The sequence below is a fragment of the Alosa sapidissima genome, chromosome 14, assembly GCF_018492685.1.
Source record: "Alosa sapidissima isolate fAloSap1 chromosome 14, fAloSap1.pri, whole genome shotgun sequence".
In the NCBI taxonomy this organism is placed as follows: Eukaryota; Metazoa; Chordata; class Actinopteri; order Clupeiformes; family Clupeidae; genus Alosa; species Alosa sapidissima.
In genome coordinates, this window is record NC_055970.1 from 23246862 (window position 1) to 23262823 (window position 15962).

Consider the following 15962-nt stretch of genomic DNA (forward strand, 5'->3'; position numbering starts at 1 on the left):
TCCACGGCACACCTACCCCCTCTCCCACCTCCCCCCAAAACATTCTAAATCAATTGTATGCACCATATTGCTATGTAACATAACGGTAGTAATGTAACTTATACACCATTTGAAGCTTGGACTCTTGGGAATCCATACATGTCAACCCATGTACAATCTGTGCTTTACATTGTCAGATTAATCTTGCTATGTCTCAATTAAATGTAATCAAAAATGCCCTCATCCGCCTTTGGTGCTTCCCTACCTTCTAGCTGCAGTGTGTATCCTTAGCAATAAGTAGATGCAGAATATTGGGTATTAAAAATATTCACAGGAATCCATAGAAATTGAATATTCATGTTGTTTTATTCAATATTAGTTGTGCAAATGTATAGTCCATCTTATACAGTACACACCTATTGAACCAACAAAGAAAGTGCAAATACAGACTTTTGTGTAATTATTCCATATTTTGTGTAGTCAGTCTATATCAAAACACCTGACATACAATCCAAATAGTCTACAAGAAACCTCAGAGTGTTACCTTTGAGGATTAGCAGCTATGCTTCTACAGCAAGAGGTTGATCTACTATCTACTAGAGGGCTGAAATGTGGTCAGTTCAGAGATGCTTGTTATCCGGCAGAAAGAAAAAGACAATATTCTAGCCTCTGTAACTCTGTGCCAGTGCTTCACACAAGCATTTGATGGTAGGGCAAAAGAGGTGGGAACAGTGCTATCTGAAGACTCAGTGCCATTTCGAGGGAATAAGACAAAAATGTCACATTCCATAGGAAGTTAAAGAACCTATAGAAAATAAATTTTCCATGTAAGTAATGTCGGGGTGGGCTGAATCGAGCTGTAGTCTCATCCCATGCCCACGCTGATGCATATTGCATGGCTAGACTGCTGGCAGCAGGTGTGAGAGAGAGAGGAGAGAGGGCAGCCTCCAACGCAGAACAGCAGGCCAAGCCTGCTGACATCACTCCTCATCCACAAGGTTTCCCCTAAGGGACTATTCCAGATCAGGAAACGTGGGGTCATCCCCAAGATAGCATAACAGATCGAGTAAGAAAAAAAACCCTTGCATAGAGGTTCCAAGATAAAATTATCTCTCAGCCTCAGCACAATGTATATTGATTTAAATTGAATAGATTTTTTAATTATTAACATTTAATTATTGATTTCTACAGTGGTTTCGACATGATGTTGTACTGTTATAAATATTCAAACACGCCATGGCATATTGTTGCTTAATCAGGATACTGTATTTTACCTTATAGATCAAAGCTGCCATCTAGTGGTCAGTTGTGGACATTGACATGAGATCGTGCTTCTTCTGACTTAACGGAATAACTTTTTAATGTATTCACTTTTTACCAAACTAGACCAGACCACTGACCTCACACCAACCCTTTGAACATCACCATCAAACACTCCAGCGCAGCCATGGAACAGAAGGTACTCCACATCTCTCTTCTGCACTCATAGCGACGCCATGTTCTATGAGCTCTGTTAAACAGGTCTGTCTTCCTCTCCAGTCCAGCTCCCCCCAGAGGCATCCTGTGAAGAGCAGATCCAAGTCCACAGAGGAGATCCAGCAAGCCAAGAAGGTAAACACCCCCAACAGCCAGCGACGACACACAGTACACTACTATAATGGCCTTACTGCACAGATACACAGTGACATGCCGTTATGGACAAAATAGACAGATGCATATTATAGTGATTTGGATAAGCTCTCTGAAATTGTTCTGACACTTGAATTGCTGGGGGTTATGATATGTCAGGGCTGATGATGAACACATAAGGTGTTATGCAATGCCTATACAGACTCAGAATCGGAACCAGAAATAGGTCGATTGCCAAGAAGGTTTCCTTGTATAAAAAGTGTGCCTTGGTTGTGTGGCGTATTCTGCTGATAGGTCAATAGAGTGTTATGTAATGGCTTGTGCTGAGAGTCGTTTGCATTTTTATCCTCGTCTGTACATTCCAGGCCTTCCACACTCCTCAGAAGTCCCTTCCTGGACGGTCGGACCTAGAAAAAGTGAAGGTGAGAGTTTGGACCGATGACCTGACCATGAAGCTTTATAGGCCAAATGAAAACTGCCTATAAAAAGTATTACCCCTCTTGGATATTTCCCCTTTTATTGCTTAAATAAATGGAATCTTTGTCAATTGAATTAGGCCTTTTTTTAGAATAATTAGCAAAAATACCCTCTTTAATGTCAAAGTGAAGGCAAATTACTAAAATGTAATGTGAAATAATCAAAAATATATAATGCAAAAAAGGGATTTCAAAAACGAAAACTGAAAATGAACACAATTTTTGGATGAATGTAACTGAAAACGGGAACAAAACCAACTTCAACACTATTTTCAATTTTAGATAATCGGTTAACAATAGTATTTATCATTCCAATGAACCTTTCTTTGAAAGTTAAAAGTCCAAAGGCAAAGTCACCTGCCCACACAGTGTTTCCCAGACCCCTTATAGGATACTGTACATTTAGTCAGAGTTTATGAATTGGTGTCTTCCCTGTATAATAGGCTAGGCCTACTATGAATTCATAAAATGGATTTTCATATCCAACATTCCTATCCAGCCTTTTCCAAATGTATAGCCTAAATTACTGAGGCACTGTGTGAAACAACATATCAGAGACGCTAAAAAAATATCTAGGTCTAGTGTCATGCTCATGCAGTTGGCAGCATAGGTCAAAGCTCTATGGGTGAATGGCAAAGCTCTTATTAAATCTGGACTGAAGTACTAAAGTAAAGACATGTGGGAGACTCCAAGGTCAAAAGGAAGAAGGTTTGTTGGTCTGATGAGACCAATAGGGCAGCCGTGGCCTACTGGTTAGCACTTCGGACCTATAACCGGAGGGTTGCCGGTTCGAACCCCGACCAGTAGGCACGGCTGAAGTGCCCTTGAGCAAGGCACCTAACCCCTCACTGCTCCCCGAGCGCCGCTGTTGATGCAGGCAGTGTGCTGTGTGTGCTGTGTCTGTTTCACTAATTTACGGATTGGGATAAATGCAGAGACCAAATTTCCCTCACGGGATCAAAAGAGTATATATACTTATACTTATATTTAGCTTTTTGGCCATCAGACTAGATGCTATTTTTGGCGGACACTAAACACTGCACATCACCAGTGTGATTTCTTGAATTTCCCCTGGGGATCAATAAAGTATCTATCTATCTATCTATCTACCAAAAACGCACCATCCCTTATTTGAAGCATGGTTGTGGTAGCATCATGCTGTGGGGATATTACTTGTAAAGGTAAAAGCCTTGTAAAGGTAAAAGTAAAATTAATTCAGTAAAATATATGGAAATCCAGGATGACAATCTGATTCAGTACAAGAGAGCTACGACTGAAGAAGGTTTACTTTTCAATGAGCCGAAGCATACAGCGAAAACTACACAGAAATGGTTTAAAGACAAGGTGAATGTTCTGGAGAGGCTGAAAGGCTCAAAGCCCAGACCTCAATCCTATTGCAAATCTGTGGCTGGACTTGAAAGGGGTTCACACCTTATCCCCTTCCAACCTGACAGAGCTGGAGCAGTTTTGCAAAGAAAAATGGAGTAAAATTGCTGGAAACAGGCTGGTCAGGAGAGCCAGCTGGTAAGAAAAGCTGGCTCTGTTGTTGGCATTGAGCTGGAGTCACTCACAACAACTGCAGAGAAACGGCCCATGAGCAGGATGCTGGCGATCATGGACAATGACCGCCACACACTACACAGCACACTCAATAAACAGAGCATGTTCAGTGGCAGACTTCTGTCAGTGTCATGCTCAACAGATAGGTTGAGGAGGTCCTTTGTCCCCATGTCCATCTAACTTTTAAATGCCACAAAAGGGGAGGGGAGAAATAGACTTTTCAGCATGAGTCTGTCTCTCTGTCAGCCCCTACCATCATATCACTTTGTCTGCTGCCCACCTGATTGTTTTACAGGCTACATTAGCCCTCCTACACAATCTGCACTGTGGTCATAATATACATCTGTAATGTACATGATGTATTTCCTGTTTTATATTGTTCTTAATTGTCACAGCTAAACCTAGCTTCTGTAATCTTCAACCAAGGTTAGGAGCAGGGGTGTCTCTAGACCCTTTTTACTGGGACACATGCCCTACTGCTGTGCCCCAGTAAAATCTCAAGTCCAGATTCAACTAAATTGCTCGTGGAGTACTCATCACACAGCTATCATACAGCACATCACCTGAACAAGCGGAATCAACGCTTTCCAATGATATTAGCGCCAAGTTGCTGTGATAAATAGTTAGCGAGAACATTACCATTGAACTTACATGAAATTTAATACGGAGTGTCTATTTACACCCCTGGTACAAATAGCCTTGGCCACACAGCTGAGCTATTCACACCCTGTGACATAACAACAAAAAGACATTGCTCACGTACACAAAAATCATGGCGGACATTCGTTTTTTCGTCAGCAGAAAGTGAAGAATTCTGAAAGGTTTCGGCACTAATATCTGTTCAGATTAAGTTTTAGATTGAAAAGTTGTGTTTTATTTTCATAATCTTGGTTCAGTGAACACATACAACCGTCAGTTTGTTAGTTAACAGAAATTTTGTGAATATGATGTTTAGGGGTGGGCAATATGGACAAAAAATAATATCTCGATATTTTTTGTGATTTTGACGATAACAATAATTAGTCGATATCCTTTAAAAAATTGTTTTTGTTAAAGTCTGAGTTACTTTACAGCTTATTATTTATGAATAGCATCATTACAATAATAACCAATAACCTAACCTGTGACTTTTTAACCAAATCAACCAATGCATTGTCACTCTGACACATTTCCAATTCTGCCCCCACTTATGTGTGTGGCAATGACATGGTCTAGCCAGCTACATTAGAGAAGATAAATAGGCCTAACAGTTTCCCAAGAGAAAGTCTGAAGCTGAAGTTCCTTTCAAACCTTTACATAGGATTCAATGTAAAACTAAGAGCAGACCAACAGAGTAGCCTACATCTCAGTTATTCTAATGCGTTAGCTTATGGCTAATGTAAATGAGAAATCCCATAGAGATGCTAACGGTTAGCATAATCGGTAAACGTAGATATTTAGAGCGAACTTCAGTCCATTTACAAAAGAGTTACATGAGAATAGTTATTTGTTTACAACTGACTATTAAAATACTCAAAGGCTAATGTTTTCTCTACATATAATACCGTGTAGGAAAAAACGTGACTGTCTCATCAGTGCTACTTGAACAGAAGTAGCCGCATAAAATCCCAAGTAGGCTACTCTTGCTGCAGAAAATAAACATTAGGCTGCGTGGGACAACGTTGTGACCCACTAGTGATCACGTGACACTTGCTCTGCTGCACTTCTCCCGCATAGCCTACCTGCTAGGAATGTATGAGTCTTCAGTGCGTGATTTCGTGTGTTTTTTCCCCATAAGTAATTTAAATACTCGATAATGTCAATTTGCACATCGTTAAAACAACAATCACGATATTATCGCAGACGATATATATCGCCCACCCCTAATGACGTTCATAGATAGTGTAGTGGCCACAGACATGTGGGAGACTGATGTTCAATTCCCTTGTGATGCATTTTGGCAGAGTGAGTGTGCATGTGTACCAACGTCTCTGGAGAGAAGCCGCGCAATTTGAACAAGACATCGGTTCTCAAACGGAAGTTTTGATTGCAACAATTAGCTAGTTCATGCACCAGGGTGTAAATAGCATACAGTACTATATACACCAGGGTACGAATAGCATCCACTTCTAACTATACATTGATGCAAACAGCATACCTTATTCAGAGTGTCTATAACACAGCTGAGCTATTCACGCCCTGTTACATAACAACAAAAAAACATGTTGCTTGTTTTTTTTTTAATTATTATTACATTGTGTGATCAATATGCCAGAATAAATGCACAGGGGTGCAAATAGCATACACTGATATTTGTACCAGACAGGGTATTAATAGAACACATTGCTGTGTGCACCGGGGTACGAATAGCATACATTGATATTTGTACCAGACAGGGTACTAATAGGACACATTGCTGTGTGCACCGGGGTACAAATAGAATTCAATTCTAATTGCACCAGGGTACGAATAGCATACACTGCTAATTGTACCAGGGGTACAAATAGCCTTACCCAATTTAATATTTGCATTCTGCACACCGCTCTGCACACCCATTACTCTCTGTGAAATATCTCACCAAGTCTTTACTCAACACATGGCAAACCGTATAGCAATAAACAGCAGACCTTACCAAATTGTAAATTGCTTAGCCAGTATTCCACCATCATGGTTCTTATATTGCCAGATTCCAGACAATCCCACTTACACATATGAATATATATTTCTACTGGCATGCTTCCTAGTGACATTAATGCAAAAATATGAAGAAAAAAATCGCAGAGATGCAAATAATTTCTTCCTTGATATAAAGGCTGACATAACACATGCAAATATTATCATATCGTATTTTCCCAGATATGGGTAGCCCAGACTCCTGAAAAAGGAAGATATAGTGTGTATAGATGGCCATTTCCATGACCAAGATAACTTAGATTAATTTATTATCTTAGATTAATTTATTAACTCATTATCTGTGATTAACTAGCTGAACAACACAGGTGACAACTACTGCATAATTTCATTAAGTGCTGAAATGTATACTATTTTTCACCATTTCTGAACTGTGAAACTCAGCAAATATGCTTTGTGGTTATGAACTTATTGCAGTATCATAACTATTCCACCTGTGTGGGCATGGTTAAAATCCTGAAATGCAAAATAGTTTAGGCTACAGCACAAATATTTCCATCCATAGATAAAAACTAGATGTACCGCATAGCGGTACAAAATATGACCACCGCTCAGTCCTGTACACACTTCAATTTGTCCTGAAGTTCACACTTCAATTTGTCTCCATATTTTACTCCATCCCCCACTCTTGAAACTTTTGTGTATGCTTGTTTGGCATGCCTGAGTGTGTGTGTGCGTCTGCACAGAAAGTAGCCAACTGGTGCTGAAAAGGTGAATAGATTGTAGAATAGCCAAAGAAGATGTAGCATTGTTATAAAACCTTTAAAATCTCTAAACAATCACAAGTAGGGCAGTTCATCACAGTTCATCCATTGCAACTGGATTGATGAAAGGTCACTTACACCTGTAGGCTACATTGTATTTGGGAAAAGCAAAAGGTATCAGCATAATTTTATTTATTTATTTATTTATTTATAAACAAAAACATCTGTCAGTTCCATGCCGTTTTCAACAGCTATCAAAAACAAAGGTCATTTTTGGATGGATGGATTTTTTGTGAATGTTTCTTCTTCTACATAAGATTTTAGTCATCTTTAGTTCATGTTGTGGAAATTGCAGTAAATAGCAAGAGACAATTTCTCACGTTGAGCACACAAATGCGTGTGTCGTTTATTTTGATAGGAAAAACACTGAAAACTAAAATGGCGCTGTCCAGCAACAAAACAGGCATGGGGCTACACGTCATCACACATTCATAACATTTAAAGGGACCACGATCCCTGAACAGTTATACTTACATGAAGTAACTACAGACAGAACAAAGTGCTGTGTTTAATATGAACGGTGTGTAGAACCACACTTAATAACAAAGGTGAATTATGCCGGTCACATTCACTACAATGTAATACTTTATTGTCAATGCACAAATTAAGTAACAGTAGTCGGAAACGTTATTGTTAATGCATAAATTAAGTAACAGTAGTCTGAAACGAAATGCTGTTTTACATCTAACCAGTGGTGCAAATAACTGACATGTCCAAATGGGCCTTGATGAAATGCGTCGCTAGACTGTTCATACACATTTTAACGGGCCAAAGTTGAAGAGCTGTTGTCCGTTATTGTTCGTGCAAATATAGGCTGATTCATGTTCCCTTGCATTGTGTAACTGAGGTCCATGGCTAGTCTGGCTTTCACCAGACCAAGCTCAATCTTTTAAGAAATCAAAAAATAAATAGCGGGCAGACCACAGGCACCCGATATTGTTTAATTTTCCGATTGAGATATCCACGCTCTGGCTATTCTAAATGCAAAAAATGCATCAGGGAGTTATGACAACTGTAACTAACAAACTAGATCCTAACAGAAAGCCAGAGAGGGTTAGAGCGGAGCTAGTAATCAAGGATCTTTGAGAAAGCTGTTATCTTCCCTAAGCTACAGGTAGGCTTATAAGGTAGGCCTATTTACAACATAAATTGTCAATAGGCTATGCTGGCGACACAAATAAAATCTCCTTTGGAAACCAATGGCTTACGCCTTGTATCAAGCGGACTTAAACTGCCATATCGTGGCGAAAAGTTGTAATAAAATTACGCATCTCCATGAGTCAAGGAAAGCGCGAATGAAGTAGCCACTTCTAAATGGGACCCACTACACAGTAGCTTAAGGTGTGTTGCTAAAGCAGCCATAAAGAAATGAAGGTGTCATTGTTTGGATACTTCACAAACACGTGCTTTTGAATTTCACAGACTACAACTACTAAACTGGAATCAAAGCACATCATCGATTCCCCTCTCACACCCTGCACGCACTTAACAAAACTAGATGTACCGCATAGCGGTACAAAATATGACCGCCGCTCAGTCCTGTACATCCGTTCCGCGAAAATAAATCACACTTCAATTTGTCTCCATATTTTACTCCATCCCCCACTCTTAAAACTTTTGTGTATGCTTGTTTGGCATGCCTGAGTGTGTGTGTGCGGCTGCACAGAAAGTAGCCTACTGGTGCTGAAAAGGTGAATAGATTGTAGAATAGCCAAAGAAGATGTAGCATTGTTATAAAACCTTTAAAATCTCTAAACAATCACAAGTAGGGCAGTTCATCACAGTTCATCCATTGCAACTGGATTGATGAAAGGTCACTTACACCTGTAGGCTACATTGTATTTGGGAAAAGCAAAAGGTATCAGCATAATGTTATTTATTTATTTATTTATTTTTTGTGTATTTATAAACAAAAACATCTCTGTCAGTTCCATGCCGTTTTCAACAGCTATCAAAAACAAAGGTCATTTTTGGATGGATGGATTTTTTGTGAATGTTTCTTCTTCTACATAAGATTTTAGTCATCTTTAGTTCATGTAGGCCTAATACTTTATTGTCAATGCACAAATTAAGTAACAGTAGTCTGAAACGTTATTGTTAATGCACAAATTAAGTAACAGTAGCCTAGTCTGAAACGAAATGCTGTTTTACATCTAACCAGTGGTGCAAATAACTGACATGTCCAAATGGGCCTTGATGAAATGCGTCGCTAGACTGTTCATACACATTTTAACGGGCCAAAGTTGAAGAGCTTTTGTCCGTTATTGTTCGTGCAAATATAGGCTGATTCATGTTCCCTTGCATTGTGTAACTGAGGTCCATGGCTAGTCTGGCTTTCATCAGACCAAGCTCAATCTTTTAAGAAATCAAAAAATAAATAGCGGGCAGATGCCTAGTCCATAGGCACCCGATATTGTTTAATTTTCCGATTGAGATATACACGCTCTGGCTATTCTAAATGCAAAAATGCATCAGGGAGTTATGACAAAACGGTAACTAACACACTAGATCCTAATAGGAAGCTGTTAGCTTCCCTAAGCTACAGGTAGGATTATAAGGTAGGCCTATTTACAACATAAATTGTCAATAGGCTATGCTGGCGACACAAATAAAATCTCCTTTGGAAACCAATGGCTTACGCCTTACAGTATCAAGCGGACTTAAACTGCCATATCGTGGCGAAAAATTGTAATAACATTCAAGCAGCTCCATGAGTCAAGGAAAGCGCGAATGAAGTAGCCACTTCTAGATGGGACCCACTACACAGTAGCTTCAGGTGTGTTGCTAAAGCAGCCATAATGAAATGAAGGTGTCATTGTTTGGATACTTCACACACACGTGCTTTTTAATTTCACAAGACTACAACTACCAAGCTGTAATCAAAGCACATCGATTCCCCTCTCACACCATGCACGCACTTTAAACAAAATAAACAGGCGTCTCAGTCTCACGCATGTAGCCTATAGGCAAAACTGTATCAGACCGGTGTAACGTTGGTAAATCTTCCATTGCACAGAATGATTTTGTAGCACGTGCAATAAATGACAGTCGAAAGATACAATTACAGTGCTGCTATCAATTTGCTTGGTATAACCGCATTTATAGTTTTCTACAAATGCAATCAATCAAATGCCTCCATCACTCAACTAACGCTAATGGTAACATTACCTAGGTCCTTATTGATATTACAAGATTAACGTACCTGCAGTAAAAACCAAGCATGTCCGATAAACATCCTCAGATTTATTTCGGCTTCAAGAAGAAATGGGAATTACACTTCATGTGAACATCGTCCTATCCTTATTAGATGTCCGCTGCGGTAAATTACAGTCCTTGTAGGAAGCGTCCATTGTTTTTTCCAACCCACGATGCGCCATCTAGTGGACAAACGACTACTTATCACCAATACTGAAAATGCAGCCATGATGATGATGATGAATATTTATTTTGGCTTTCTTTTAATCCTACTGAATTTGTAATTATGTATCGGCCGTTCTAATACCGATAGTATGTGGGTGCCTGTGTGTGTGCATGTGTATATGTGTGCACCGCCATTTACAGGCCAATGAGTGTACAGTCACTAAATGTACACATAACCTAATTTTTTTAGACCCCCCCATGGATGAAATTCTACGAAACTTGGCATACCCCCAGAGAATGCCAGGTCAATCATACACATAACATTTGGTGCAGTTCTGAACATCTTAACTGAAGATAGGGGCAATTAAAGCAGAATAATATTGCATTTTCATTTTTTACCGGGGGGTGGGGGTGCAAATCACAAATGAGTGATTTTTTTGCGGTTCGGGGGGCCCAGCCCGGGGGGGCTGGTGGTGGTCCCCGGGGACGAAATTAAATTTTTCCGTAAAAGTCTAGTGGGGCTACATACCCACCAAATTTCATGTACCCCGGTGGTTCGGTGTCCCGGGTATCAATGACCAAAAATTCAGGGAGTAGATGACGGGAAAAATTCTTGAATTATGTGCATGTGTGCGTGTACAAATTTATGTTTATGTGTGTGGGTGTGTGTGTGTGTGTGTATGTGCGTGCTTGTGTGTTTGCCTGCGTATGTGTGTTTGTGCATGTGCATGCATGCGTACATATGTCTACTGTGTGAGTATGTGTCATACGTATGATTACTGTAAATGTATGTGTGTGCGTGTGTATCTGTTTATGCACATGTGTGCACATGGAATGGGTTAACATGACCCCTGGAGGCAAACATACGGAAAAAATTGGTCATCCTAGGCCCTACAGTTCTCAAGATATTCACAGAGAACTGTGTCTGCCCTACCCTCCTTTCGGGGGGTCCAGTCCAGCGGGGGGGCTACAGATCAAAACGAAGAATGACGGTTCCATGCTATCCATGTGGGGGTACATGCCCACCAAGTTTTGTGTACCCCGGTCTTTCAGTGTCCCAGGAATCCTTGTTGGTGTACGTCACTAAATGTACACATAAATTATTTTATTGTAAGGCCCCCCCATGAACGAAAGTACACAAAACTTGGCATGCATTCGGAGGGTGTCATAATGATCCTACACTTTTAATTTTGTGCAGTTTTGACCTTGTCAGCCAGAGATATTGTGATGAAAACACCTAATTTTTTGCTTTTTAATTTTTAACTAGGTGGCGCTATACATGAAATAAGTGGTAATGGGATGGGTTGACATGCCCCCTTAAGACCAACATACATAAAAAAGGTGGACCTCCTAGGCCCTACGGTTCTCGAGATATTCACAGAAAACTGTCTCCGGCCACCTACAGGCCAGTTGGTGTATAGTAACATAAATTAATTTATTGTGTGGCCCCCCATGAACGGAATTCCACAAAACTTGGCATGCATACAGAGGGTGTCATAATGATCCTACAATTCCAATTTCGTGCAGTTTTGACTATGTTAGGTCACAGATACCTTCAATTACAACACCTCATTTTTACTTTTTTGTGTTTAACTAGGTGGCGCTATACATGAAATGAGTGGTTATGGAATGGGTTGACATGGCCCCTTGAGATCAACATACAAAAAAAAAATGGTCCTCCTAAACCCTACGGTTTTCGAGATATTCACAGAAAACTGTGTCTGCCCTACCCTCCTTTCGGGGGGTCCAGTCCAGCGGGGGGGCTACAGATCAAAACGAAAAACGATGGTTCCATGCTATCCATGTGGGGTTACATGCCCACCAAGTTTCGTGTACCCCGGTCTTTCAGTGTCCCGGGAATCATTGACGGAAATTTGGGCATGCGAAAAAGAAAAAAAAAAAAAAAATCTGACTAAACCTATATGGCCGCCGCTTCGCTGCGCGGCGGTCATAATAAACAGGCGTCTCACGCATGTATAGGCAAAACTGTATCAGACCGGTGTAACGTTGGTAAATCTTCCATTGCACAGAATGATTTTTGTAGCACGTGCAACAAATGACAGTCGAAAGATACAATTACAGTGCTGCTATCAATGTGCTTGGTATAACCGCATTTATAGTTTTCTACAAATGCAATCAATCAAATTGGCCTCCATCACTCAACCAACGCTAACGGTAACATTATAGGTCCTTATTGATATTATAAGATTAACGTACCTGCAGTAAAAACCAAGCATGTCCGATTAACATCCTCAGATTTATTTCGGCTTCAAGAAGAAATGGGAATTACATTTCATGTGAACATCGTCCTATCCTTATTAGACGTTCTCTGCGGTACAGTCCTTGTAGGAAGCGTCCATTGTTTTTCCAACCCACTTTTAACTTCCAACAAAATTACGTCTCACTGCAACGATGCGCCATCTAGTGGACAAACGACTACTTATCGCCAATACTGGAAATGCAGCCATGATGATGATGAATATTTATTTTGGCTTTCTTTTAATCCTACTGAATTTGTAATTATGTATCGGCCGTTCTAATACCGATAGTATGTGGGTGCCTGTGTGTGTGTGCATGTGTATATGTGTGCACCGCCATTTACAGGCCAATGAGTGTACAGTCACTAAATGTACACATAACCTAATTTTTTTATTAACCTATTTTTTAGACCCCCCCATGGATGAAATTCTAAGAAACTTGGCATACCCCCAGAGAATGCCAGGTCAATCATACACATAAAATTTGGTGGGGGGTGTGGGGGGAGTGGCCCCCAGGGACGAAACGAAATTTTTCCGTAAAAGTCTAGTGGGGCTACATACCCACCAAATTTCATGTGCCCCGGTGGTTCGTTGTCCCGGGTATCGTTGACCAAAAATTCAGGAAGTAGATGACGGGGGAAAAAAAAAAAAAAAAACTTGGTGGGGGCAAGGTGGGGCAGTAACATAAATAATAGATTTTATATAACCCGGGTAAATTTAACATATGCTATGCTTAGCTTCTGTTATCTGATGGACAACATTGGAATCTAGTGATCGAACAATGGGTAGGCCACAACATAATTATGTTTGTCTGCACACATTTCTCTCTACCATAGCACCTTAACATGGTCAATGCATCACATGGTCAGTCCATACCAGACCTTTGTAATCAATTCACATGCTCCTTAAATGTATACATTGATGTGAGTGATTTTTATGTATGTGAAATATATGTGTGTGTGTGTTTGTTGTGTTATGGTTGTATATATTATTATGACCGCCGCTTCGGTCATATAGGTTTAGTCAGATTATTTTTTTTTTTTTCTTTTTCGCATGCCCAAATTTCCGTCAATGATTCCCGGGACACTGAAAGCCCGTGGTACACGAAACTTGGTGGACATGTAACCCCACATGGATAGCATGGAACCATCGTTTTTCGTTTTGATCTGTAGCCCCCCCGCTGAATTGGACCCCCCGAAAGGAGGGTAGGGCAGACACAGTTTTCTGTGAATATCTCGAAAACCGTAGGGTTTAGGAGGACCATTTTTTTTTTGTATGTTGATCTCAAGGGGCCATGTCAACCCATTCCATAACCACTCATTTCATGTATAGCGCCACCTAGTTAAACACAAAAAAGTAAAAATGAGGTGGTGTAATTGAAGGTATCTGTGACCTAACATAGTCAAAACTGCACGAAATTGGAAGTGTAGGATCATTATGACACCCTCTGTATGCACGCCAAGTTTTGTGGAATTCCGTTCATGGGGGGCCACACAATAAATTAATTTATGTTACTATACACCAACTGGCCTGTAGGTGGCCGGAGACAGTTTTCTGTGAATATCTCGAGAACCGTAGGGCCTAGGAGGTCCACCTTTTTTTTGTATGTTGGTCTTAAGGGGGCATGTCAACCCATCCCATTACCACTTATTTCATGTATAGCGCCACCTAGTTAAAAATTAAAAAGCAAAAAATTAGGTGTTTTCATCTCAATATCTCTGGCTGACAAGGTCAAAACTACACGAAATTAAAAGTGTAGGATCATTATGACACCCTCTGAATGCATGCCAAGTTTTGTGTACTTTCGTTCATGGGGGGCCTTACAATAAAATAATTTATGTGTACATTTAGTGACGTACACCAACAAGGATTCCCGGGACACTGAAAGACCGGGGTACACAAAACTTGGTGGGCATGTACCCCCACATGGATAGCATGGAACCGTCATTTTTCGTTTTCATCTGCAGCCCCCCCGCTGGACTGGACCCCCCGAAAGGAGGGTAGGGCAGACACAGTTCTCTGTGAATCTTTTATGGTATGTTGTTCTCAAGGGCCCACATCAACCTGGCTCATAATCACTCATTTGTGATTTGCCCCCCCGGTAAAAAATGAAAATCAGTAGGATTAAAAGAAAGCCAAAATAAATATTCATCATCATCATGGCTGCATTTTCAGTATTGGCGAGAAGTAGTCGTTTGTCCACTAGATGGCGCATCGTTGCAGTGAGACGTAATTTTGTTGGAAGTTAAAAGTGGATTGGAAAAAACAATGGACGCTTCATACAAGGACTGTAATTTACCGCAGCGAACATCTAATAAGGATAGGACGATGTTCACATGAAGTGTAATTCCCATTTCTTCTTGAAGCCGAAATAAATCTGAGGATGTTTATCGGACATGCTTGGTTTTTACTGCAGGTACGTTAATCTTGTAATATCAATAAGGACCTAGGTAATGTTACCGTTAGCGTTGGTTGAGTGATGGAGGCATTTGATTTATTGCATTTGTAGAAAACTATAAATGCGGTTATACCAAGCAAATGTATAGCAGCACTGTTTGTATCTTTCGACTGTCATTTATTGCACGTGCTACAAAATCATTCTGTGCAATGGAAGATTTACCAACGTTACACCGGTCTGATACAGTTTTGCCTATACATGCGTGAGACGGAGACGCCTGTTTATTTTGTTTTAAGTGCGTGCATGGTGTGAGAGGGGAATCGATGTGCTTTGATTACAGCTTGGTAGTTGTAGTCTGTGAAATTAAAAAGCACGTGTGTGTGAAGTATCCAAACAATGACACCTTCATTTCATTATGGCTGCTTTAGCAAAACACCTTAAGCTACTGTGTAGTGGGTCCCATTTAGAAGTGGCTACTTCATTCGCGCTTTCCTTGACTCATGGAGCTGCGTGAATGTTATTACAACTTTTCGCCACAATATGACAGTTTAAGTCCGCTTGATACTGTAAGGCGTAAGCCATTGGTTTCCAAAGGAGATTTTATTTGTGTCGCCAGCATAGCCTATTGACAATTTATGTTGTAAATAGGCCTACCTTATAATCCTACCTGTAGCTTAGGGAAGCTAACAGCTTTCTATTAGGATCTAGTTTGTTAGTTACCGTTTTGTCATAACTCCCTGATGCATTTTTGCATTTAGAATAGCCAGAGCGTGTATATCTCAATCGGAAAATTAAACAATATCGGGTGCCTAAGGACTAGGCTGGGTGAACCCAGCCTGATCTGCCCGCTATTTATTTTTTGATTTCT